The following is a 24,766-nucleotide window of genomic DNA, read 5'->3' as shown; positions in this document are numbered from 1 at the left end:
TGTGATATGCAGATGATTAGCTTTTCAGAGCATTCACACAAGGTTGGCGCCGGTGGCGACACCTACAACGTGCTGACATGAGGAAAGGTTCCAACCGATTTCTCATACACAAACAGCAGTTGACCGGCGTTGCCTGGTGAAACGTTGTTGTGATGCCTCGTGTAAGGAGGAGAAATGCGTACCACCACGTTTCCGACTTTGATAAAGGATTGTAGCCTATCGCGATTGCGGTTTACCGTATCGTGACATTGCTGCTCGCGGTGGACGAGATCCAATGACTGTTAGCCGAATATGGAATCGGTGGGTTCAGGTGGGTAATACGGAACACCGTGCTGGATCCAAACGGCCTCGTATCACTATCAGTCGACAGGACAGGCATCTTATCCGCATGGCTGTAACGGATCGTGCAGCCACGTCTCGATCCCTGAGTCAACAGATGGGGACGTTTGCAAGACAACAACCATCTGCACGAACAGTTCGACGACGTTTGCAGCAGCATGGACTATCAGCTCGGAGACCATGACTGCGGTTACCCTTGACGCTGCATCACACTCAGGAGCACCTGCGATGGTGTACTCAACGACGAACTGGGAGCACGAATGGCAAAACGTCATTTTTTCGGATGAATCCAGGTCCTGTTTGCAGCATCATGATGGTCGCCTCCGTGTTTGGCTATATCGCGGTGAACGCACATTGGAAGCGTGTATTCGTCATTTCCATACTGGCGTATCACTCGGCGTGATGGTATGGGGTGCCATTGGTTACACGTCTCGGTCACCTCTTGTTAGCAATGACGGCACTTTGAACAATGGACGTTACATTTCACATGTGTTACGACCCGTGGCTCTATCCCTCATTCCATCCCTGCGAAACCCTACATTTCAGCATGATAATGCACGACCGTATGTTGCAGGTCCTGTACGGGCCTTTCTGGATACAGGAAATGTTCGAATGCTGCCCTGGCCAGCACATTCTCCAGATCTCTCACCAATTGAAAACGTCCTGTCAATGGTGGCCGAGCAACTGTCTCTTCACAATACGCCAGTCACTACTCTTGATGAGCTGTGGTATCGTGTTGAAGCTGCATGGGTAGCTGTACCTGTACACGTCATCCAAGCTCTGTTTGACTCAATGCCCAGGCGTATCAAGGCCGTTACTACAGCCAGAGGTGGTTGTTCTGGGTACTGATTTCTCAGGATCTATGCACCCAAATCGCGTGAAAATGTAATCACATGTCAGTTCTAGTATAATATATTTCTCCAATGAATACCCGTTTATCATCTGCATTTGTTCTTGGTGTAGCAATTTTAATGGCCATTAGTGTACCTACAACAACAGTTGCTGAAGTTGACGATCCTCACAAAGGAATCCAAGGAATTTCGCAGCTCGAGAAAGGTGTAGTAGATGAAATATTAGCGTTTCTGCAAGATGAGTCAGTGAAATATGCGGTGTTATATACGCTCAACTGTACGGACAATGTACATGAGGAGAGCAATGGTAATAAGTGTTTAACAAGTTTTCGAAAGTGGTATTGAAACTGTATCGACCCGTGTAGATCATATTTCTTGTCGGACAGGGAACCACAAATCTCGTCTTCAGTCAAACGCAGTAAAGGGCAATCGTTGTCCAAGGTGAAGGTGCTAAACATAAATACGTGCGTGGAAGATCATCCTGAACATAGTGAAAAAGCAATTATGATCAGATTTCGAATAAGTCCGCAGCAATATCACTGTGCACTGCATACGAGAAACTACGGATATTCAAGGGAAGACGAGGCGCACTTGTTACAAAAAGTGGTCTTTTGCGCGTTTCAAGAATCCTCGATACAATTTACAGGATGTGCATGATAGTAACCTACTACGTTATGCACATCAAATTGCACGCGGCATAGATTAAAATGATTTCAAGAGAAACAATGGATCGTTGCATGACTTCAAACAGTGCTGCAGAAATGAAAGACGTAAGATAACGATATTCCAAACAAACCGTCAACTTAACGATGTGCAGCAAACTGCTGAATCGGCCCGAAAATTTGTAGATCAGTTAACAAACTTATCCCATCGTTCAATAACGAATTTGTTTTCAACTCCGGCCAATCGGAGCTTGAAGATGAAATACATGTGAAAGGAACCCTAGAAATTATAGGTACCAAGAGAGTTGTGCAAGATCAACTAATATAACTGCCTTAAGGCATTCATGGAAAATAATACCGTCTATTAATCTGGAAGGTAAATTGGCTGGAAAGTTATTTATAGTGCTGTCAGAAGTTGGAAGTGCTCTGCAATCTATGACTCTTTCTTGTGTGCGAGATTTTGCAAGGACAATAGGGAATATTTGCGTCACAGCAAGCAAAAGAGGGAAAATGAGCGTTAGAGAACTATAACTATGGTGTGACCACTGTTTCTGGCCAGCAGCTGATGAAAATAACTTACGTCTGCTTGATTTCTGGATTGCGTATAATATCATACTCCTTTAGGGGAAACTATCCCTCCTGAAAATTATGTGAGGTTGCAATTCGTACCACCTGATACAAGTTAACAAATTCGGCCTCTGGATGTTTTTATCCTGAGTATAAAACGTACTATCGCACTCTCTGCAGCTACGCCTTAAAGGATAGCTAGTTCCCGATAAGCTCCACGACAGACTGTTTAGCATTTGGTTGCATGGCATCACAATCCATCAGTTCTCATCATCCCTTTACATCAATATGATTCTATACGCATTCTTTAAGAGTGGATATCTAGCTGAACATCCTGCACGGTTTATAACGCCAAAAGAGTTCACCTTAGATCTTGATGGTGTGAACCTTTGTGTTCACTGTTGCTCATCATTTTTCATTCGGTGTTCATGTGCAAGTTAATGCTTTGTTTTGAACATTTCATGAATGTCGACGATGCACATTTTGTGGTGTGTAATAGAAACATATAATAGAAGGTTGATCTCAACCCCTACCGGACTCCGTTTTCTGTCGCTCTCCTGATGCACATGGTGAGTCATTAGCAGTTAATATTTTTCCTGTCGTAACTGTTTATACAACACCTTCAAATGAGCCTTACTAAAGACTGAACAAGCGACCTAGTACTCAAGGGGTTCCTTGTCAGTATAAACTCTTCCGTCCTTATAAGCCGTGTATACTACATCCTATTTTTCTTTTTTTTCCAGTTCAGGAAATAAACTAAACTCTCTGTACTCTTTGGGCATACACAGCTTAGGTACATGATAGAAATATTTTTTGCCAATTATTAAAAGCTACTACAATCTTCTAAAAAGTTCTTGGTAGACGCATTAGCTTTTAGCATTTCCTTTGTTACAGGATCATATGCAACCGGTTTTGCGATGATTTAATCGCATCCTCTCGGGTATACATATGTGAAAAAGTATAATATGAATTAGAAGGTAAGAATTAGCTTTTTAACAGAAGGACAGAGGAACGAATACGACTAATTTAACACTGGTTCGTAAAAATACACTGTATCCCAACGTTCGTATTGTATTCGAATTGCCAAAACCACCTAAATTGGATGATTACAAGATGATCTAAAATTCCAGCGGGTAGCAGGCACAGGCGGTGTACATGAGCACTAGGAGTCACAGGTACTGACCTGAAGAAGGAGCTGAAATAAGGCCTCGGAGAAAAACTGTACGGAATGAATCCGTGTTTGGATGGAAAAATGTAAAGACTCACCACTGATGAAAAATCAACAGACGACCGTAAAAAGCATTGTGGAGACAGGCCACCTAACAGCAACATTAGGTTGGGGTTGTTTGGGGAAAGAGACCAAACAGCCAGGTCATCGGTCTCATCGCATTAGGGAAGAAAGTCGACCGCCCCTTTCAAAGGAACCATCCCGGCATTTGCCTGGAGCGATTTAGGGAAATCACGGAAAACCTAAATCAGGATGGCCGGACGCGGGATTGAACCGTCGTCCTCCCGAATGCGAGTCCAGTGTGCTAACCACAGATCCACCTCGCTCGGTAACAACAATGTTATTGAAACTGTCGGTGCGCATTGTCCTAGAGAGAAGCAACCAAGAAAGAGTATGGAAAAAAGCCGATAGACGATGTAAAGATGGAAACAGGAGAAAAACGATGAAGTACCAGCCGACGTTTCGGAACTGTTCCAAAATAAATTAAGGAGGAGAAAGGCAGTGAGTAATACACTGGAGAGCCAACGAAACTGATACACCTCCCTAATATCGTGCAGGGCCCCCGTGGGCACGAAGAAGTGCCGCAACACGGCGTGGCATGGACTCGACTAATGTCTGAAGTGCTGCAGATGACTGACTCCATGAATCCTGCAGGGCTGTCCGTAAATCGGTAATAGTACGAGACGGTGGAGTTCTCTTCTGAACATCACGTTGCAAGGTATCCCAGATACGCTCAGTAATGTTCATTTCTGGGGAGTTTGGTGGCCAGCAGAAGTGTTTAAATTCAGAAGAGAGTTCTTGGAGCCACTCTGTAGCAATTCTGGACGTGTGGGGCTGTCACATTGTTCTGCTGAAATTACCCAAGTCCGTCGCGATGCAAATGAACATGAATGGCTGCAGGTGATGCTTAAGTACGCGACACCTGTCAGAATCGTGTCTAGACGTATCAGGGGTCACATATCACACCACCTGCACACGCCCCACACCATTATAGAACCTCCACCAGCTTGAACAGTCCCCCGCTAACATGCAGGGTCCGTGGATTCATGAGGTTGTCTCAATACCCGCACACGTCCATCCGCTCGATACATTTGAAACGAGACTCGTCCGACCAGGTAACGTGTTTCCAGTTATCAACAGTCCAATGTCTGTGTTTTCGTGTCCAGGCGAGGCGTAAAGTTTGTGTCATGCAGTCGTCAAGGATTCACGAGTGGGCCGTCGACTCCGAAAGCCCATATCGATGATGTTTCGTTGAATGGTTCGCACGCTTGTTTATGGACCAGGATCGAAATCTGCAGCGATTTGAGGAAGGTTTGGACTTCTGTCAAGAATGGTTTTCTTCAGTTTCCGTTCGTCCCCTTTTTGCAGGATGTCTTTCCGGCCGCACCGATGTCGGAGATTTGATGTTTTACCCGATTCCTGATATTCACGGTACACTCGTGAAACGATCTTACGTGAAAATCCCCACTTCGTCACTACCTCGGAGATGCTGTGTCGCATCGCTCGTGCACCGGTTATAGTATTACGTTCTGTTTCACTTAAATCTTCATAACCTACCATTGGAGCAGCAGTAACCATTCTAACAAATGTGACGGAGTCTTGTTTTATATGGGCGTTGCCGACGGCAGCGCCATATTCTGCCCGTTTACATATCTCTGCATCGTCCGCCTCCGTAGCGCAGCGGTAGCGTTACCGTTTATCACGCAAGGAGGCCCGGGTTCGATTCCCGGTAGGGACTGGTTGTGTGTCCTTCATCATTGACACGCAAGTCGCCAAAGTGGCGTCAACTAAAAAGACTTGTGATGCGGCGGCCGAAGCGCGAAGGGGATATCCCGGCGAATAAATGCCAGACGATCATTCCATTTTTCATATCTCTGTATTTGAATACGCATACCTATACCAGTTTCATTGGAGCTTGAGTGTATAACAAATATATCTAAACTGACTGTGCAGGTTGCAGAGTGTACATAATCATAGGGCTGTATCGTTGACTGCAATCTGTTGTAGAACTGTGGAACGTATTTTATACTCAGGAATTATGGCTTTTTGGAGAACAAAAATCTCCTTTTTAAAAATGGATTCCACTAATCGGTCACTCTGTTCCTCCATGACACCACATTGCGGTAGGCGACGACGATCAGGTTGATGCCTTGCACTACCGTTTAGTGGCAAAAATACGAGTCTGTCAAGTATCAGACCAGATTTTCAGCTGGATTCGGAACTTCCTTGTAGACAGTACTCAAGACATCGTTGTTAACGGAACAAAATAGACAGATGTAACTGTAATTTTGAGAGTACCCCAAGGAAGTGTCATAGGACCGTTATTGCTCACAGTGTATGTAATTGCTGCAGTAGCAAGCGTCGCAAGGACTTTAAGATTCTTCGCAGATGTTGCGGTTGTCTATAACAAAAAAGCAACGCCAGAAGACACAATCGATTTGCAGAACGACCTGCAGAGGTTTGATGGACGATGCTGGCTGTGGCTGTTGACCCTGTAAGTAAAGAAGGTTAACATATTGCGCATACATAGGAAAATATATCCATTACCGTATAGTTGACGACAAACCGCTGGAAATACTATCTGCAGTAAAATATCTAGGAGTAACTGTGCTGAGCGACCGTAAGTGCAATGACCACATAAAACAAATGGTGAGAATAACAGATGCCCAACACAGAATCATAGAAACAATGTTAAGAAAATTTAACTCAAACACGAAAGAAGTGGCTTATACGACCCTTGTTCCGCCGAATCTTTGAGTACTGTTCGTGTATCTGGGATTCTTACGAGGGTCAGAGGATGCTGTTGTTTATTGAGTAGTAAAAGCATCAGAAGATCAAAAATATTGGAAAACGATTTAGGAAAGATATCTGTATGGAGAAAAAATTGGCAATTGCCCTTAAATAACGAAAAGCATGGGGTCGTCCACATGAGTGCTGAAAGGAATCTGTTAAACTTCGGCCGCACGATAAATCCGTCAAATCTAAAAGCCAAATACCTAGGATTTATAATTACGAACTTACATTGGAAGGACCACGTAGAAAATGTTGTGGGGGAGACTAACCATAGACTGCGTTTTATTGACAGGACATTTAGAAAGTGTTACAGATCTACTAAGGAGACAGCCTCCACTAAAGTGCGCGTCATATATCTTGGCGGCCGAGTTTAGGTTCGTTCTGCGCATCTGACGTCACAAAACACAGTCAGCCAATGAACAGAGAACGATGTTGCCAGATCTCGGCAGCAGTGCAGAGCACGGACGAGTGTCTTCAGTTTTAGAAACGTTCGGTCATAAATAAAGTAATAGAACAAAAGCAATGTCTTGATAGCAGACTTTCTTTTACAGAAAGTTTGGAAAAAGCATTCTTTATACCAATTGCTTCATATTCTATTAATTAATTAAACCAAACAAGCAATAAGACTCCTAATTCGGCGATAGCAAGGAAAGGTGTTTGTTTCAATCTCACGAACTGCTTTTTCGCAATAAAGAACAGCGGTAATTGTTTATTTCCTACTGTACTCCGACGAAGCGTAAGTAACTCATAGTTATACCAACAGTGTTTATAAGTAGTTGCGTGAGATGTTAGAGTCCTTATGGGGTCACACTGTTCGATGAGCTGAGGTAGCAGAATGGTTAAGGTGTTGGGCTGCCAAGTGAAAGGTTATGAGTTCAAATCTTGTGTGGTGCTTAATATTTTCTTTATTTAAAAACAATATTGGAGTGCCTTACTTCACGAATTTTATTCGTTTGAATGAAATTTCTAGTGCTTTGCCTCTTCATTAACTTTTTCGCTGCTGCAGACACGTGCTCCCCGCATTCGCGCTGTGCGCGATTTTGTCATCACTGCACTTCTCGCCTGTGCAGACAAATGGTGTTCCCACTGCTTTGACACACTTATCATTCGATTTCACAAAAACTATTTGGCCAAAAAATTTGATTTTTACACGTCTTCTTGCCTGATACCTTCCCCCCATAAATGACTTAATTTTGTTTTGACGTGCAGCATTAAATGTAGTAAACCACTGCACGAAATTTTGAAGAGTTTGCAGAGGTAAAAGCCCATAGCGTATACTTTCCGTATGGTCGATTTTAGTTGCCACAATGTTGAGAATGAAATGTGGACAAGATACCTAAATTTCATATAATATTTACTGTATAACAATATCTCATTTAATTTAAGTACCACATAGGTGTCGTCTGTAATATTGAGAAATATTCCGTCTTTCGCGACTGTAATAAAAGTTTTATATACACACGGCGCGTTTGGCTTTATTTTAAAGCACTTCCATCGGAGAAAGGTATGGCACATACACAATGGTATTCATGTTCTATTTCTTGTTTTTGTTCCACAGTCGCAGTTTTACCAATGGTATTGAAATATATCCCTCTTCTGCAACTGTAATAAGCGACTTATTTAGAACAGACGCGTTTCTCTCTTTTGAAGCATCATAAGAGGACTGTATTTTGTGTCCTCCATTGCCAAGTCACCTTTCGTAGTTTTGTGCTGCGGTAGCACAATATTCAACGTTTGTGTTGGCTCATCAGTGTTTTAGCAAATAAATGCTGTTTGTGTGTGCCACACACAAAATTATATTTGACATAGCTCTGAGCACTTCACTGACAGACGGTATATTCAAGTCCTAATGTTTTTGTAAGTCCACAGTTTTGTTTAATGTACACTCCTGGAAATTGAAATAAGAACACCGTGAGTTAATTGTCCCAGGAAGGGGAAACTTTATTGACACATTCCTGGGGTCAGATACATCACATGATCACACTGACAGAACCACAGGCACATAGACACAGGCAACAGAGCATGCACAATGTCGGCAGTAGTACAGTGTATATCCACCTTTCGCAGCAATGCAGGCTGCTATTCTCCCATGGAGACGATCGTAGAGATGCTGGATGTAGTCCTATGGAACGGCTTGCCATGCCATTTCCACCTGGCGCCTCAGTTGGACCAGCGTTCGTGCTGGACGTGCAGACCGCGTGAGACGACGCTTCATCCAGTCCCAAACATGCTCAATGGGGGACAGATCCGAAGATCTTGCTGGCCAGGGTAGTTGACTTACACCTTCTAGAGCACGTTGGGTGGCACGGGATACATGGGGACGTGCATTGTCCTGTTGGAACAGCAAGTTCCCTTGCCGGTCTAGGAATGGTAGAACGATGGGTTCGATGACGGTTTGGATGTACCGTGCACTATTCAGTGTCCCCTCGACGATCACCAGTGGTGTACGGCCAGTGTAGGAGATCGCTCCCCACACCATGATGCCGGGTGTCGGCCCTGTGTGCCTCGGTCATATGCAGTCCTGATTGTGGTGCTCACCTGCACGGCGCCAAACACGCATGCGACCATCATTGGCACCAAGGCAGAAGCGACTCTCATTGTTGAAGACGACACGTCTCCATTCGTCCCTCCATTCACGCCTGTCGCGACACCACTGGAGGTGGGCTGCACGATGTTGGGGCGTGAGCGGAAGACGGCCTATCGGTGTGCGGGACCGTAGCCCAGCTTCATGCAGACGGTTGCGAATGGTCCTCGCCGATACCCCAGGAGCAACAGTGTCCCTAATTTGCTGGGAAGTGGCGGTGCGGTCCCCTACGGCACTGCATAGGATCCTACGGTCTTGGCGTGCATCCGTGCGTCGCTGCGGTCCGGTCCCAGGTCGACGGGCACGTGCACCTTCCGGCGACCACTGGCGACAACATCGATGTACTGTGGAGACCTCACGCCCCACGTGTTGAGCAATTCGGCGGTACGTCCACCCGGCCTCCCGCATGCTCACTGTACGCCCTCGCTCAAAGTCCGTCAACTGCACATACGGTTCACGTCCACGCTGTCGCGGCATGCTACCAGTGTTAAAGACTGCGATGGAGCTCCGTATGCCACGGCAAACTGGCTGACACTGACGGCGGCGGTGCACAAATGCTGCGCAGCTAGCGCCATTCGACGGCCAACACCGCGGTTCCTGGTGTGTCCGCTGTGCCGTGCGTGTGATCATTGCTTGTACAGCCCTCTCGCAGTGTCCGGAGCAAGTATGGTGGGTCTGACACACCGGTGTCAATGTGTTCTTTTTTCCATTTCCAGGAGTGTATTTTGTCTACTTCCTTTTGATTGATTGAAGTGCTTTAAAATAAAGCCAAACGTGCCCAGTGTAAGTAAAACTTTTGTTACAGTCGCGAAAGGTGGAATATTTCTCAATATTACATACGACACTTATGTGGTACTTAAATTTAATGAAATATATAGGTATCTTGTCCACATTTCATTCTCAACATTGTGGCAACTAAAATCGACCATACGGAAAGTATACTCTATGGACTTTTATCTCTGCAAACTCTTCAAAATTTCGTGCAAAGGTTTAATATATTTAATGCTGCATAATAACTGCGTTGAACATCGAAACAAAATTAAGTCATTTATGGGGGGAAGGTATCAGTCAAGAAGATAGGTAAAAATCTAATTTTTGAGCCAAATAGTTTTTGTGGAATTGAATGATAAAGAGTGTCAAAGCAGTCGGAACACAATGTGTCTGCACAGGCGAGCAGTGCAGTGACAAAATCGCCCACAGCGCGGAATGCAGGGAGCACGTCTTTGTGGAAGCGAAAGGGTTAATGCGGCCGTGGTGGCTTTACTTCATGAACTGCGCGCTCCCCCCCACCCCCCCCCCCCCCTACACGTAAGCTTGCGAACTATGCTATACTATGGCGCTACTTCTATTGGCGCGTGCGTCGTGTGCAACTGGCAACGCAGCAATCTCCAGCGTCTGGGCGGACATGCGCGAGCCGCCAAGATAAAAGAATTGAACTATAGTCTTGTCCGTCCTCTTTTAGAATACTACTGTGCGTATGGGACCCTTACCAGACTGACGGTTTATGTCGAGGAATTTCAAAGAAGGACAGTACGTTTTGTATTATCGCGAAATAGGGGGAGAGTGGCGCTGATATGGTACAGGATTGCGGTGGATATCATTAAAACAAAGGCGTATTTCATTGCAGCGGAAACTTCTCACGAAATTGTAATCACCAAATTTGTCCTTCAAATGCGAAAATGTTTTGTGGACGCCGGCCTAATTTGGGAGAAACGATCATCTTAATGAAATAAAAGAAATGAGAGCTCGCACCGAGAGATGCAGATGTTCGTTTCCTCCGCGCGCTGTACGAGATTGGAATAATAGAGAATTATTGTGCAGCTGGTTCGATGAACCCTCTGCCAGGCGCTTGAATGTGATTTGCAGAGTATCCATGCAGATACAGATGTGCCAGATGGGACTGATAGAGTAGATAGAGAAGATTCAGCGAAGAGTGGCGGGTTCGTCACGGTATCGTTTACTCAGCGCGAGAGCGTTACAAACAGGCTGAACAAACTCCACTATTGGACGTTGCCTGACAGGCTTTGTGCATCAAGGAGAGGTCTGCTATCGAAATTTCAAGACAAAGTTTCCAGGAAAACTCGGACAGGCTGTTACTACAGTTGTGGCCTGGTAGCATGATACGGGTTCTTGGGAACATGACGTCCACGAATGGCTGCAAATGATCTCTAGGTGGTTGAATATAACCATTTGCAGTCAGTGATTGGTTTAGTGCAACCAGAGGACCCAGTCCATTCCATGTAAACACAGCCCACACCATTAGGGAACCAGTTTCGACAGTGTCTTGTTGACAACTTGTGGTACGTGGAGTTTACGTGCAAACCGGTGACAAGTGAAATAATAACAAGTACAGAGGACTTGCAAGATGCAACTAATTTATTACTGATCAACAGTTTAACCCAAAGGGCACAGTATTTACCAAAAATTTTCTACAAGTGTCTCTTATTCACAAGTCAGAAAAATACATTACACAAAACCTTTCTGATTTATTTACGAACAAGAACTTCTTATAAGCTCTACACTAACTGTAAGCACTTCAATGATAAAAGGTAAACTCATTTTCATTTAACAAAGGGCACTTGACTAATAAAAATGAAATAAGTTTCTTTTAAATAGGTCACCCGGGCAAGCGCAATAGAACAATTCACATAATTTCCAATTTCCGCTACCCATCAAGTATTTCTCTTTAACATGTACATAATTTCAACTCCCGCTGCACGTAAGGTATAATTCAGAACACTAGTCTCCTTCCTTTATGGTTTTGAAACTAAATATACACTCCTGGAAATGGAAAAAAGAACACATTGACACCGGTGTGTCAGACCCACCATACTTGCTCCGGACACTGCGAGAGGGCTGTACAAGCAATGATCACACGCACGGCACAGCGGACACACCAGGAACCGCGGTGTTGGCCGTCGAATGGCGCTAGCTGCGCAGCATTTGTGCACCGCCGCCGTCAGTGTCAGGCGGTTTGCCGTGGCATACGGAGCTCCATCGCAGTCTTTAACACTGGTAGCATGCCGCGACAGCGTGGACGTGAACCGTATGTGCAGTTGACGGACTTTGAGCGAGGGCGTATAGTGGGTATGCGGGAGGCCGGGTGGACGTACCGCCGAATTGCTCAACACGTGGGGCGTGAGGTCTCCACAGTACATCGATGTTGTCGCCAGTGGTCGGCGGAAGGTGCACGTGCCCGTCGACCTGGGACCGGACCGCAGCGACGCACGGATGCACGCCAAGACCGTAGGATCCTATGCAGTGCCGTAGGGGACCGCACCGCCACTTCCCAGCAAATTAGGGACACTGTTGCTCCTGGGGTACCGGCGAGGACCATTCGCAACCGTCTCCATGAAGCTGGGCTACGGTCCCGCACACCGTTAGGCCGTCTTCCGCTCACGCCCCAACATCGTGCAGCCCGCCTCCAGTGGTGTCGCGACAGGCGTGAATGGAGGGACGAATGGAGACGTGTCGTCTTCAGCGATGAGAGTCGCTTCTGCCTTGGTGCCAATGATGGTCGTATGCGTGTTTGGCGCCGTGCAGGTGAGCGCCACAATCCGGACTGCATACGACCGAGGCACACAGGGCCAACACCCAGCATCGTGGTGTGGGGAGTGATCTCCTACACTGGCCGTACACCACTGGTGATCGTCGAGGGGACACTGAATAGTGCACGGTACATCCAAACCGTCATCGAACCCATCGTTCTACCATTCCTAGACCGGCAAGGGAACTTGCTGTTCCAACAGGACAATGCACGTCCGCATGTATCCCGTGCCACCCAACGTGCTCTAGAAGGTGTAAGTCAACTACCCTGGCCAGCAAGATCTCCGGATCTGTCCCCCATTGAGCATGTTTGGGACTGGATGAAGCGTCGTCTCACGCAGTCTGCACGTCCAGCACGAACGCTGGTCCAACTGAGGCGCCAGGTGGAAATGGCATGACAAGCCGTTCCATAGGACTACATCCAGCATCTCTACGATCGTCTCCATGGGAGAATAGCAGCCTGCATTGCTGCGAAAGGTGGATATACACTGTACTACTGCCGACATTGTGCATGCTCTGTTGCCTGTGTCTATGTGCCTGTGGTTCTGTCAGTGTGATCATGTGATGTATCTGACCCCAGGAATGTGTCAATAAAGTTTCCCCTTCCTGGGACAATTAATTCACGGTGTTCTTATTTCAATTTCCAGGAGTGTATAAGCAGTATAGCAAACGGAACAGACGCCTTGGCGTCCCAATGTAGAGGAAACTTAATGCAAGATCCCCACTCACTGCAACCTGAAGAACTCAGTGGCCGCTGTATCTGTTGCCATTTTCCCCGCGGCCAAAAGAACCTCTGTTCCCTCTGGTACTGGTCGGCCAAGGCGTCGTACTCCGGAAATCGATTTAGACACGGAGCAGGTGCCCGCTACAGTGCTGCAACAGAAAAGCACAAACACACAGCCAAGGCCACAGCCAAAAGAAACAATGTTAACAGCCCCAGAATATAGTAAGATAAAATTCTGCGAAGATAGATCACATCAAGACAAAGACAAATTAAAAATGTTTAAAAGTATTAACTGTAGACCTCAAATTTCAAAATATGTAAAATTGTCCCAGCACAAACAGACTAGTTTTAAAAGGGCAACGATAATACAGAACATAATATTATTACACCAGTACGTCGCAGTTCCAATACAATATTGGCACTCATAATAAAAGGTAGAAGCTAGTGATAACACGGGTAGGCCCGAGTGCACAACTATAAAGCTTGAATGTCTACTCCTTCAGTAGACAGCTGCGTGGTACATGGTTCTACTCCACTAGCCAAAATGAATAACACATTGCTCAGCGCCCTGTGTAGAAGACCATGGCCCAGTCACGCCTCAAGAACTTGAAATAACAGGCCCGCTTCCGCACTCCGAGCCACATACACCGGTCAAATCCTGCTAACTCCACGCAAACACAGGTTTCACCCTCTGAGCAGTGACACGTACCGGCCGTTCCGAAGCCAAAACTCAGTCTACCCCCCAGCCAACCCGCACCACCACCGGTCAACGAGGCAAAGATAATCAACGCCAGAGGGAAACAATCGATCCGGGTGAAGCGAAGGGAGAAAGCGACTGGCGCCGGCGCCTCCCCACGTATCAACTTGGGTCCATGGCTTCCTGGGTTCTGCACCATTTTCGAATACCAATTGAAATCTGGACTCATCTGACCAGACCACAGTTATCCTGTGGCCTACGTTCCAATCCATGGCTTCGTGGGTTCTGCACCATTTTCGAACCCTCCCATCAGTTCTTACCAATTGAAATCTGGACTCATCTGACCATACCACGGTTATCCTGTCGCCTACGTTCCAATCCATATGGTCGGGAGCCCACGAAGCCGCTTCAGGCGGTGCAGTGCTGTCAGAAAAGGCACTCAAGTCGGTCGTCTGCTGCCATAGCCTATTAACGCCAAATTTTGCCGCCCTGTCCTAACGGATACGTTCGTCGAACGTCCCAAGTTGATTTCTGCGGTTATTTCATGCAGTGTTGCTTCGTTGTTAGCACTAACGACTCTGCGCAAACCCCGCTACTCTGTGTCGTCTAGTAAAGGCCAATACTCACTGCGCTGTCGGTGATCAGAGGTAAGGCCTGAAATTTGGTATTCCAGTGCGCACTCTTGACACTCTGGGTCTCGGAATATTGAACTCCCTAGCTCCAACTACCATTACACGTTCGCAGTCTGTTACACTCCTGGAAATTGAAATAAGAACACCGTGAATTCATTGTCCCAGGAAAGGGAAACTTTATTGACACATACCTGGGGTCAGATACATCACATGATCACACTGACAGAACCACAGGCACATAGACACAGGCAACAGAGCATGCACAATGTCAGCACTAGTACAGTGTATATCCACCTTTCGCAGCAATGCAGGCTGCTATTCTCCCATGGAGACGATCGTAGAGATGCTGGATGTAGTCCTGTGGAACGGCTTGTCATGCCATTTCCACCTGGCGCCTCAGTTGGACCAGCGTTCGTGCTGGACGTGCAGACCGTGTGAGACGACGCTTCATCCAGTCCCAAACATGCTCAATGGGGGACAGATCCGGAGATCTTGTTGGCCAGGGTAGTTGACTTACACCTTCTAGAGCACGTTGGGTGGCACGGGATACATGCGGACGTGCATTGTCCTGTTGGAACAGCAAGTTCCCTTGCCGGTCTAGGAATGGTAGAACGATGGGTTCGATGACGGTTTGGATGTACCGTGCACTATTCAGTGTCCCCTCGACGATCACCAGTGGTGTACGGCCAGTGTAGGAGATCGCTCCCCACACCATGATGCCGGGTGTTGGCCCTGTGTGCCTCGGTCGTATGCAGTCCGGATTGTGGCGCTCACCTGCACGGCGCCAAACACGCATACGACCATCATTGGCACCAAGGCAGAAGCGACTCTCATCACTGAAGACGACACGTCTCCATTCGTCCCTCCATTCACGCCTGTCGCGACACCACTGGAGGCGGGCTGCACGATGTTGGGGCGTGAGCGGAAGACGGCCTAACGGTGTGCGGGACCGTAGCCCAGCTTCATGGAGACGGTTGCGAATGGTCCTCGCCGATACCCCAGGAGCAACAGTGTCCCTAATGTGCTGGGAAGTGGCGGTGCGGTCCCCTACGGCACTGCGTAGGATCCTACGGTCTTGGCGTGCATCCGTGCGTCGCTGCGGTCCGGTCCCAGGTCAACGGGCACGTGCACCTTCCGCCGACCACTGGCGACAACATCGATGTACTGTGGAGACCTCACGCCCCACGTGTTGAGCAATTCGGCGGTACTTCCACCCGTCCTCCCGCATGCCCACTATACGCCCTCGCTCAAAGTCCGTCAACTGCACATACGGTTCACGTCCGCGCTGTCGCGGCATGCTACCAGTGTTAAAGACTGCGATGGAGCTCCGTATGCCACGGCAAACTGACTGACACTGACGGCGGCGGTGCACAAATGCTGCGCAGCTAGCGCCAATCGACGGGCAACACCGCGGTTCCTGGTGTGTCCGCTGTGCCGTGCGCGTGATCATTGCTTGTACAGCCCTCTCGCAGTGTCCGGAGCAAGTATGGTGGGTCTGACACACCGGTGTTAATGTGTTCTTTTTTCCATTTCCAGGAGTGTATTTCCCGTCGTGCGGCCACAATGACGTTGGTAACCATTTCACATGACCCACTTGAGTACAAATGACAGCTGCGTCAACACACTGCAGTTTTATACTGTGTGTACGCGATACTAATCTGCATACGCGCATGTCACAATCCCCATTCCTTTTATCAGCTCAGTGTACAACTGGCTTCAAATCTGACAGCTGTTACCGGTAAATGCAAGGCCATTTCAACCAATTTACGAACATGGGGTGCGGAAACGCATCCAATATACATTTGGATTCAGTTACCTCGAGAAAAGACCAACGCTTACAGCGGCACATACACTATGTGATCAACAATATCCGGACACCTGGCTGAAAATGACTTCCTAGTTCGTGGTGCCCTCCATCTGTAATGCTGGAATTCAATATGGTGATGGCCCACTCTTAGTCTCGATGACAGCTTCCACCCTCTCAGGCGTACATTCAGTCAGGTGCTGTAAGGTTTCCTGGGGAATGGCATCCCATTCTTCATGGAGTGCTGCACTGAGGAGAGGTATCGATATCGGACGGTGAGACCTGGCACGAATTCGGCGTTCCAAAACATCCCAACGGTGTTCTGTAGGATTCAGGTCAGGACTCTGTGCAGGCCAGTCCATTACAGGGACGTTATTGTCGTATAAACACATAAACAGGTGGTCGATAGTGTTGAAAGATTCTATCGCCATCCCCGAATTGCTCTTCAAAAGACTGCGTTTTCTTAGCAGAACACTTAGAAGATGCGACAACTCTACTAAACAGACTGCCTACACTACATTTTTCCGTTTTCTTTTGGATTACTGATGTCTGGTACGGCCTCGTTGCCACACAGGATCGGCGGAGAAAATTTAAAAAAAGTTCAAAGAAGGGCAGTTGATTTTGTATTATGATGAACTGGGGAGAGATTGTGTGACATGTGTTACTGGAGCAGAAGTCGCAACTACCGAGACAAGGGTTTTTTTGGTTGTGGCGAGATCTTATCACGAAATTTCAGGCACGAACTCTGTCCTTAGATTGCGAAAATACATTTTTGACTGCCATCTATAAAGGGAGAAATGACCCTCGTTATTAAATGAGAGGAATCGCATTTCGTATGTGCTGTTCCCGAGTTGAACGATCGAGAAATAACCTAAAACTTGTTCTGTGAACCCTCCGTGAATTGCAGATAAGTCTTGCGGATGTAGATGTAGAATAGCAATAAAAAGTGCTACTAAAAGGATACTTTAGTATTTTCGTGCCTGCGGCATGCGTAGACTGAAACTTCATATTCATATAAGCTAACGCTGAGGTGATAAAAGTCATTCGATACCTCCTAATATCATGTCGGTCTCCTTCTCCCGGCGTAGTGCAGCATCTCGACGCGGCATGGATTCAACAAGTTATCGCATGTGTTGCACCTCTTTGTCGCCTATCAACGCCTCTGGCGCCTGGTGTAGCTTTGGCCGCATCCGCAGTTATAAGTGAACATTGTTTTTAGTCTTTTTTAAAAAAAAATCTCACGGGATAGATAAGGATGGTTCTCGGGTAGGACAATCTTTATTGTCTGTAATACAACATACAATCACCATTGATCTTTATTTTACAATTTCCATTACCAACCTTGGCCCATACAAAAATATACTCATCGGCATTCAATTTCTTCTTCCTTCGGGTAGTCAAAGTAAATGGCATACTCGGAACAACTGTACCATAAGGCTGCTTAGCCAAAACTCCTGTTGTCTCTGCTATACTCCATGTCTTCCATGTTAAAATATTTCCAACTGGAAAGGCTTCAAGGCCACCATAATCTGCATGGTTGCCCCATACGACAGCAAGCGTAAGCCATGTACGAAAACTGCTTGTACATCACATGTCAAATTCAAATGGAGTCCACGAAAGACATTTGGACCTCCAATCAACTGTTGTTTATTAAACTGTCCAGCCAAGTGCTGGAGCGTCAGTCACCTCGGCTCGCTCTGAAGATGGCTGGACAGTATTCAGCCGAAATATTAGAAGAAGAAGCTGAATTTATGCGGCTGCAAGCCAGAAATTTTATGGAACGCCCGCATCTCGTGGTCGTGCGGTAGCGTTCTCGCTTCCCACGCCCGGCTTCCCGGGTTCGATTCCCGGCGGGGTCAGGGATTTTCTCTGCCTCGTGATGGCTGGGTGTTGTGTGATGTCCTTAGGTTAGTTAGGTTTAAGTAGTTCTAAATTCTAGGGGACTGATGACCATAGATGTTAAGTCCCACAGTGCTCAGAGCCATTTGAACCATTTTTTTTATGGAACAGTTCTTACGCTGCAACAAACATGAAGCGGAACATCAGGTCATTGGAAGTCCACTGCAGAGATACTGAGCCAAGCTGCCTCTATAGCTGTCCATAATTGTGGAAGTGTTGACGGTGCGAGATTTTGTGCATGAATCGATCTCCCTATTACGTTCCATAAACGTTATCATGTCGGGTAATGTGGGTGGCCAAATCGTTCACTTTAATTACCCAGAATGTTCTTCGAAGCAATCGCGAGCAATTGCGGCCTGCTGACCCAGTGCATTATCATCCATAAAAATTGCGTTCTTATTGGGGGGCATGATGTCCATGAATGGCAGCAAATAGTCTCAAACTAGCCGAACTGAACCATTTTCATTCATCACTTGAACTAGAGCATGCCACGTTAACACAGCCCACGCCATTATGGAACCACCACCAGCTTGCACAGTCCCTTGTTGGCAACTTGGGTCCATGGCTTCTCGGGGTCTGCGTCACACTCGAACCCTATCATCAGCTCTCAGCAACTGAAATCGGGGGTTATCTAACCACGGCATGGTTTCCTAGTCGTCCAACCGAGTTGGTCACGAGCCCAGGAGTGGCGCTGCAGGCGGAGTCGTGATGTTAGCAAAGGCACTCACATGGGTCGTCCGTTGCCAGACCATTAACGCCAAAATTCGCCGCACTATCTTAAGGGGCTCCGGTACGCCCTATACTTGCAATGTTAAAATAACGCTTATAAATTACATCTTTCCTCACAAAGTATTTGAGGTAGGAAGTTGAACTTTTTACAGATTATTTATTGGAATATACTTAACACAGGGATTTTACAAAATTTTAGTTCAGTTATTAAAGATGATTTTTTTTCAATTGTATTGAAAATTCACAACATCTTTTTGCAATTTTTTATTTATATATTCAAAAATATACAGTTTTTTGGAAAAAGGCTGTGTTAAATTATGCAGAAGGTACTGTGTAACATTTACTGACAGTTTGAAACAAATATGTTTGGAAGATCGTTAGAAAACATGTAATTAGTATGAGAAAATAAAAGTTTTGGGAATCGAGCGACAAAGGTTGGATTAACTTTTTTGTGCATTCCAGGTCCATAGGATGGATTATCTTCATCCTATGCAAACTCCTCCTCCAGCTTCCTCTTGTTCCTCCTCCTGTTTACTCTTGCTTGTATTTCTAGACTCTTTACAGCCCTGTCTGCAGCCCGAAGGCGTTCCTTGTCTAAAGCAAGCATCGCTCGTTGTTGTGTTCGTAGATTTTGCTACCATTTTCTTCAGTTGCAGTTACTGCAACACTGTTCCAAAAGGTGGTCATGTATGAACACTTATCACATTTCAGTTGTATTTCACTAGCAAGTCCTACGTGCTTTATTATGGAGAGTTCCAGACCAACTTCACTACAATGAATACATCTTACACAGTTTGAAAAAATTCCTTTGAGAACCGACATATCAAATATTTCATTCACATCCGATTCGCCCATAAAACATTCATAGTTTTCACTCATTGAACCGAGCTTCTTCTGTAAAGTATTTTCTTTCCCACTTTGACTGCTATGGGCAGGTGTACTTGAGAGGTTAGGTTCACTCACTTGGTTATCGTCTTTATTGTTTACAGTAATAACACATACCTTTGGCTTTCCAACATTTCTCCTTTTCTTAAAAGCCTTCAGAGGATTTCTAATAACTTTACGTTTACTCATTATTATACTTCAACAAAACAGAGACTCAAGAAACAGAATTAATTACGAATATTTTCGAGATAACGACAGAGTAAATAAACATGAAACAATCGACAATCACACCAGCGATATATATTGAACCATCACAGGTTAGCCACAACACATACTTTATCTCACATCACTAAAATGTACCTGATGAACACGGACGTTAATAATAACACCATTTGACAGCAGTTTAACAGCGCCACAGTGGGTCACGCCCATGTGGAACACATTTAAAAAAAAATTTAAAAATAGTTGTAGTCTTCGGAATTGAATAAATTATATATCTATTAAAAGGTAATAGTCTGCAGATTCAGAAAACGCAAAAAAGTAAAAATTGAACTTTTCATGATTTTGAGCCTTTTCGGAGCCCCTTAACGGATACTTCATCGTACGTCCCACATTGATTTCTGTGTGTATTTTATGCAGTGTTGCTTATCTGCTACCACCGGAAACTGTAAGAAACGCGACTGAATAACACGTTCTCGGTTCTCAAGCCGCGTCAATTCGAATAAAATCCTCGAGCTTTCGATGACCATCTCCGCCATCGTCGTCAGGAGTTCACTGACTGCTGGGGCTGCTACGGTTTCTCGCTTATATAGGCATGATGACATCATCAGTAGCCAATCAGATAGACCCAATGTGCTGTGTGCGCTTAAGTCGACCCGATCGGCCAGCGGAGCTGTTGCCCGTGGCAGCACCGATGACGTCAGGTGGCGCCAGGGCCAGGCGCCACGTTTGAAACATGTTGTTTTGTAGGGCGGGCAACCACAGCCAAACTTAGACATTTTTTAAAAGAAAATTCCGCACTGGCTGTATCAGTGAATTTTATTAAATCTGTGACGGGTTTCGCACCACTTATCGGTGCATTCTCAGACAATATACGCACGCTATTTATAACATAGTAACGTTGAACATTGACCTGTAGCCACTCCCCACCATTCACGTCCAATATATATTGCCTGAGGATGCACCGATAAGTGATGCGAAACCTGTCGCAGATTTGATAAAAATCATTCATACAGCCAAGGCGGAATTTTCTTTGAAAAAACATTTGAAGCTGCCTCTCCCGCGTCGCGCATCTGTCTTTGCTTTCTTTCGATGTCCAACGCCCGCCCCCATGCCTTGCTGACGGTGTATCCGTGGTCTCTGTTAAAATTGTTGTTTAAACAAATCTCGGCCGCTTCCTTCATAACAGAGTCCTAATATGTAGATGTATGAACCAACGCTTTTGTATTTTCGAGCTGCTCTCGGTGATTAAGTGAAGGCCATCGGCCACTACATTGTCCGTGGTGAGAGGTAACTCCTGAAAGTTGGTATTTTCGGCACACTCTTGACACCGTGAATCTGGGAATATTGAATTAAAAAAAAAAATGGTTCAAATGCTTCTGAGCACTATGGGACTTAACATCTGAGGTCATCAGTCCCCTAGACTTAGATCTACTTAAACCTAACTAGCCTAAGGACATCACACACATCCATCCCCGAGGCAGGATTCGAACCTGCGACCGTAGCAGTCCCGCGGTTCCGGATTGAGCGCCTAGAACCGCTAGACCACCGCTGCCGGCATATTGAATTCCCTAATGATTTCTAAAATGGAATGTTCCTTGCGTCTAGCTCCAACTGCCATTCCACGTGCAAAGTCTGTTATTTCCTGTCTTGCCGCCATAATCACCCCAGAAACATTTCCACATGAATCACCTGAGTACAAATCACAGCTCCACCAAAGCACTGCCCTTTTATACGATATGTACGCCATACTACCGTCATCTGTTTGTGTGTATATCGCTATCGCATGACTGTTGTCACGTCAGTGTATATTTATTATTTTCAGCGTAGAAACAGGACATTTCTCTATACGAAGAATTATCACAACGCGACATGCCCAGAGAAAGTGCACGTCCGTATTTAAATTCACTAAGCCTTTTTTTTTGTGAAGATTACGGATGTTTCCAGAATGAGATTTTCACTCTGCAGCGGAGTGTGCGCTGATATGAAACTTCCTGGCAGATTAAAACTGTGTGCCCGACCGAGACTCGAACTCGGGACCTTTGCCTTTCGCGGGCAAGTGCTCTACCATCTGAGCTACCGAAGCACGACTCACGCCCGGTACTCACAGCTTTAGCTTTACTTCTGCCAGTACCTCGTCTCCTACCTTCCAAGTTTGGCCTCGGTAGCTCAGTTGGTAGAGCACTTGCCCGCGAAAGGCAAAGGTCCCGAGTTCGAGTCTCGGTCGGGCACACAGTTTTAATCTGCCAGGAAGTTTCATATCAGCGCACACTCCGCTGCAGAGCGAAAATCTCATTCTGGAAACATTCCCCAGGCTGTGGCTAAGCCATGTCTCCGCAATATCCTTTCTTTCAGGAGTGCTGGTTCTGCAATCTTCGCAGGAGAGCTTCTGTAATGTTTGGAAGGTAGGTGACGAGGTACTGGCAGAAGTAAAGCTGTGAGTACCGGGCGTGAGTCGTGCTTCGGTAGCTCAGATGGTAGAGCACTTGCCCGCGAAAGGCAAAGGTCCCGAGTTCGAGTCCTGGTCGGGCACACAGTTTTAATCTGACAGGAAGTTTCAAGATTACGGATGCTTAGCGTTTAGGTTACCAGCGCCCTCACGCATATAAAAGGAAACGAATGTGGATGAAACGGCTAAAATAGTTGTCACACAGTGAGGAGGAAATCTATAAAATGACACACCTACTCATTCTCACCCCACACAGTCACTATGTCCCACACGCCTTAATACAACGGAGGAAGGTGAAAGATGCTGTTCATGGGGTTAAAATAGAAGTAAAACCACCGACGAGATAAAAGAAAAGTACAGGGAAATATGACTGGCGTACAACTTACAAAATACATGGGCAAGCCAGTCATCCTGTTAACATATTAAGAACAACTCCCTACAATTTTTGTAAATACGTTGGACACATCACAGTGTCTTAAAACACTGACCACATTCGTTTCAATGTCACATAAAATAGAGGGCAAATCTGAGACAAATGTGCCTCTCCCTCTGGTCCGAAAACAAAATACGGTCTACTAAAATGTGGCTGTTATCTATATGCCACCAATACCACACATTGGAGGATCATCTCACTGTAGCAAGAAGCCATGCATCATAAGACTGTGGCTTATGTGAAGACAAGTAAGGAGAGCCTCATGCCGTCTTTGTGGCTGAAAGGAGGTGCTCCACTGGCGCAAAGTGGGCTTTACTGGAAGCAGCTTACATCTGTCACTTCCAGCCACTTATCCTTCCATCGACGCAAGACTCTGTGCTTCAAGAGCGAGATGATGGCATGCATGACAGCACATTGAAATACACTGAAGAGCCAAGGTGCGCCTTAGGTACACCTACCTATCGTGTAGGGTCCCTACGCCGCTACACGACGTAGCGTCGACTCGACTATGTGAAGCAGTACAGGAGCAAATTAACACCATGAATCCTGCAGCGTCGTCCATAAATCCGTAAGAGTGCGAGTGAATGGAGATCTATTCTGTACAGTACATTGCAAGGTATCCCCATTTTCTCAATAATGTTCATGTCTCGGGCGGTTGATGGCCATTGTTTATACTCATAAGAATGTTCCAGAAACAACTCTGTAGCAATTCTGGACGTGTGTGGTGTCGCAGGGTCCTGATGGAATTCCCCAAGTCCGTCGGAATGCACTGTGGACATGAATAAATGCAGGTGATCAGGCAGGATGCATACGTACGCGTCACCTGTCAGAGTCGTGTCTAAACATATATAGACATATCACTCCAGCTGCACACGCCCCGTACCATTAAAGAGCCTCAACCAGTTTGAACAGTTGTTCCCGCACCCGTAAACGTCCATCCACTTGATACAATTTGAAACGAGTCTCGTCTGACCATGCAATATGTCTGTAGTTACCACCAGTCGAATGTCGGTGCTGACGGGCCCAAGTGAGGCGTAAAGCTTAGAGTCGTGCAGTCACCAACGGTACAGATGTGGACCTTCGGCTCCGAAAAGCAATATCGAAGGCGTTTCGTTGAATGGTTCGCTCGCTGACACTTGTTGGAGGCCCAGCATTGAAATCTGGACCAATTTCCGGAAATGCCGACACAGCGATGTCGGAGATTTGTTGTTTTACCGCATTCCTGATATTCACGATGCACTCGTAAAATGGTCGTACGGAAAAATCCCCACTTCATCGCTGCTTCGGAGATGCTGTGTCCCAGCGCTCGTGCGCCGACTATAGCACCGCGCTAAAGCTCACTTCAATCTCGATAACCTGTCATTGTAGGTGCAGTAACCGATCTAACAACTGTGTCAGACACTTATTGTCTTATATAGGCGTTGCCGACAGGAGCGCCATATTCTGTCGTTTACATATCTCTGTATTTGAATACGCACGCCCATACCAGCTTCGTTGGCGCCTCAGTGTAGCTGCACTACTGACAATTAAAGTTGCTACTCCAAGAAGAAATGCAGATGATAAACGGTTATTCATTGGACAAATATAGAACTGACATGTGATTACACTTTCACGCAATTTGGGTGCATAGATCCTGAGAAATCAGTACCCTGAACATCCACCTTTGGCCTTGATACGCCTGGGCATTGAATCAAAGAGAGCTTGGATGGCGTGTACAGTACAGCT

General features: G+C 46.2%; 1 protein-coding gene and 1 non-coding gene across 2 annotated transcripts in view; both read left to right on the top strand.

Annotated features, from left to right (window-relative positions):
- LOC124550634 (transcription factor SPT20 homolog) overlaps positions 1-24,766 on the top strand; it is a 153,300-nt gene that overhangs the window by 83,621 nt on the left and 44,913 nt on the right. The window lies entirely within an intron of this gene.
- Positions 22,318-22,392, top strand: Trnas-cga. The gene has a single exon. It is a non-coding gene; the product is annotated as a tRNA-Ser (tRNA).

Source organism: Schistocerca americana, chromosome 9 (genome assembly GCF_021461395.2).
Source record: "Schistocerca americana isolate TAMUIC-IGC-003095 chromosome 9, iqSchAmer2.1, whole genome shotgun sequence".
In the NCBI taxonomy this organism is placed as follows: Eukaryota; Metazoa; Arthropoda; class Insecta; order Orthoptera; family Acrididae; genus Schistocerca; species Schistocerca americana.
Note: the sequence above shows the minus strand (reverse complement) of the source record. Positions and strands in the feature narration are given on the sequence as shown.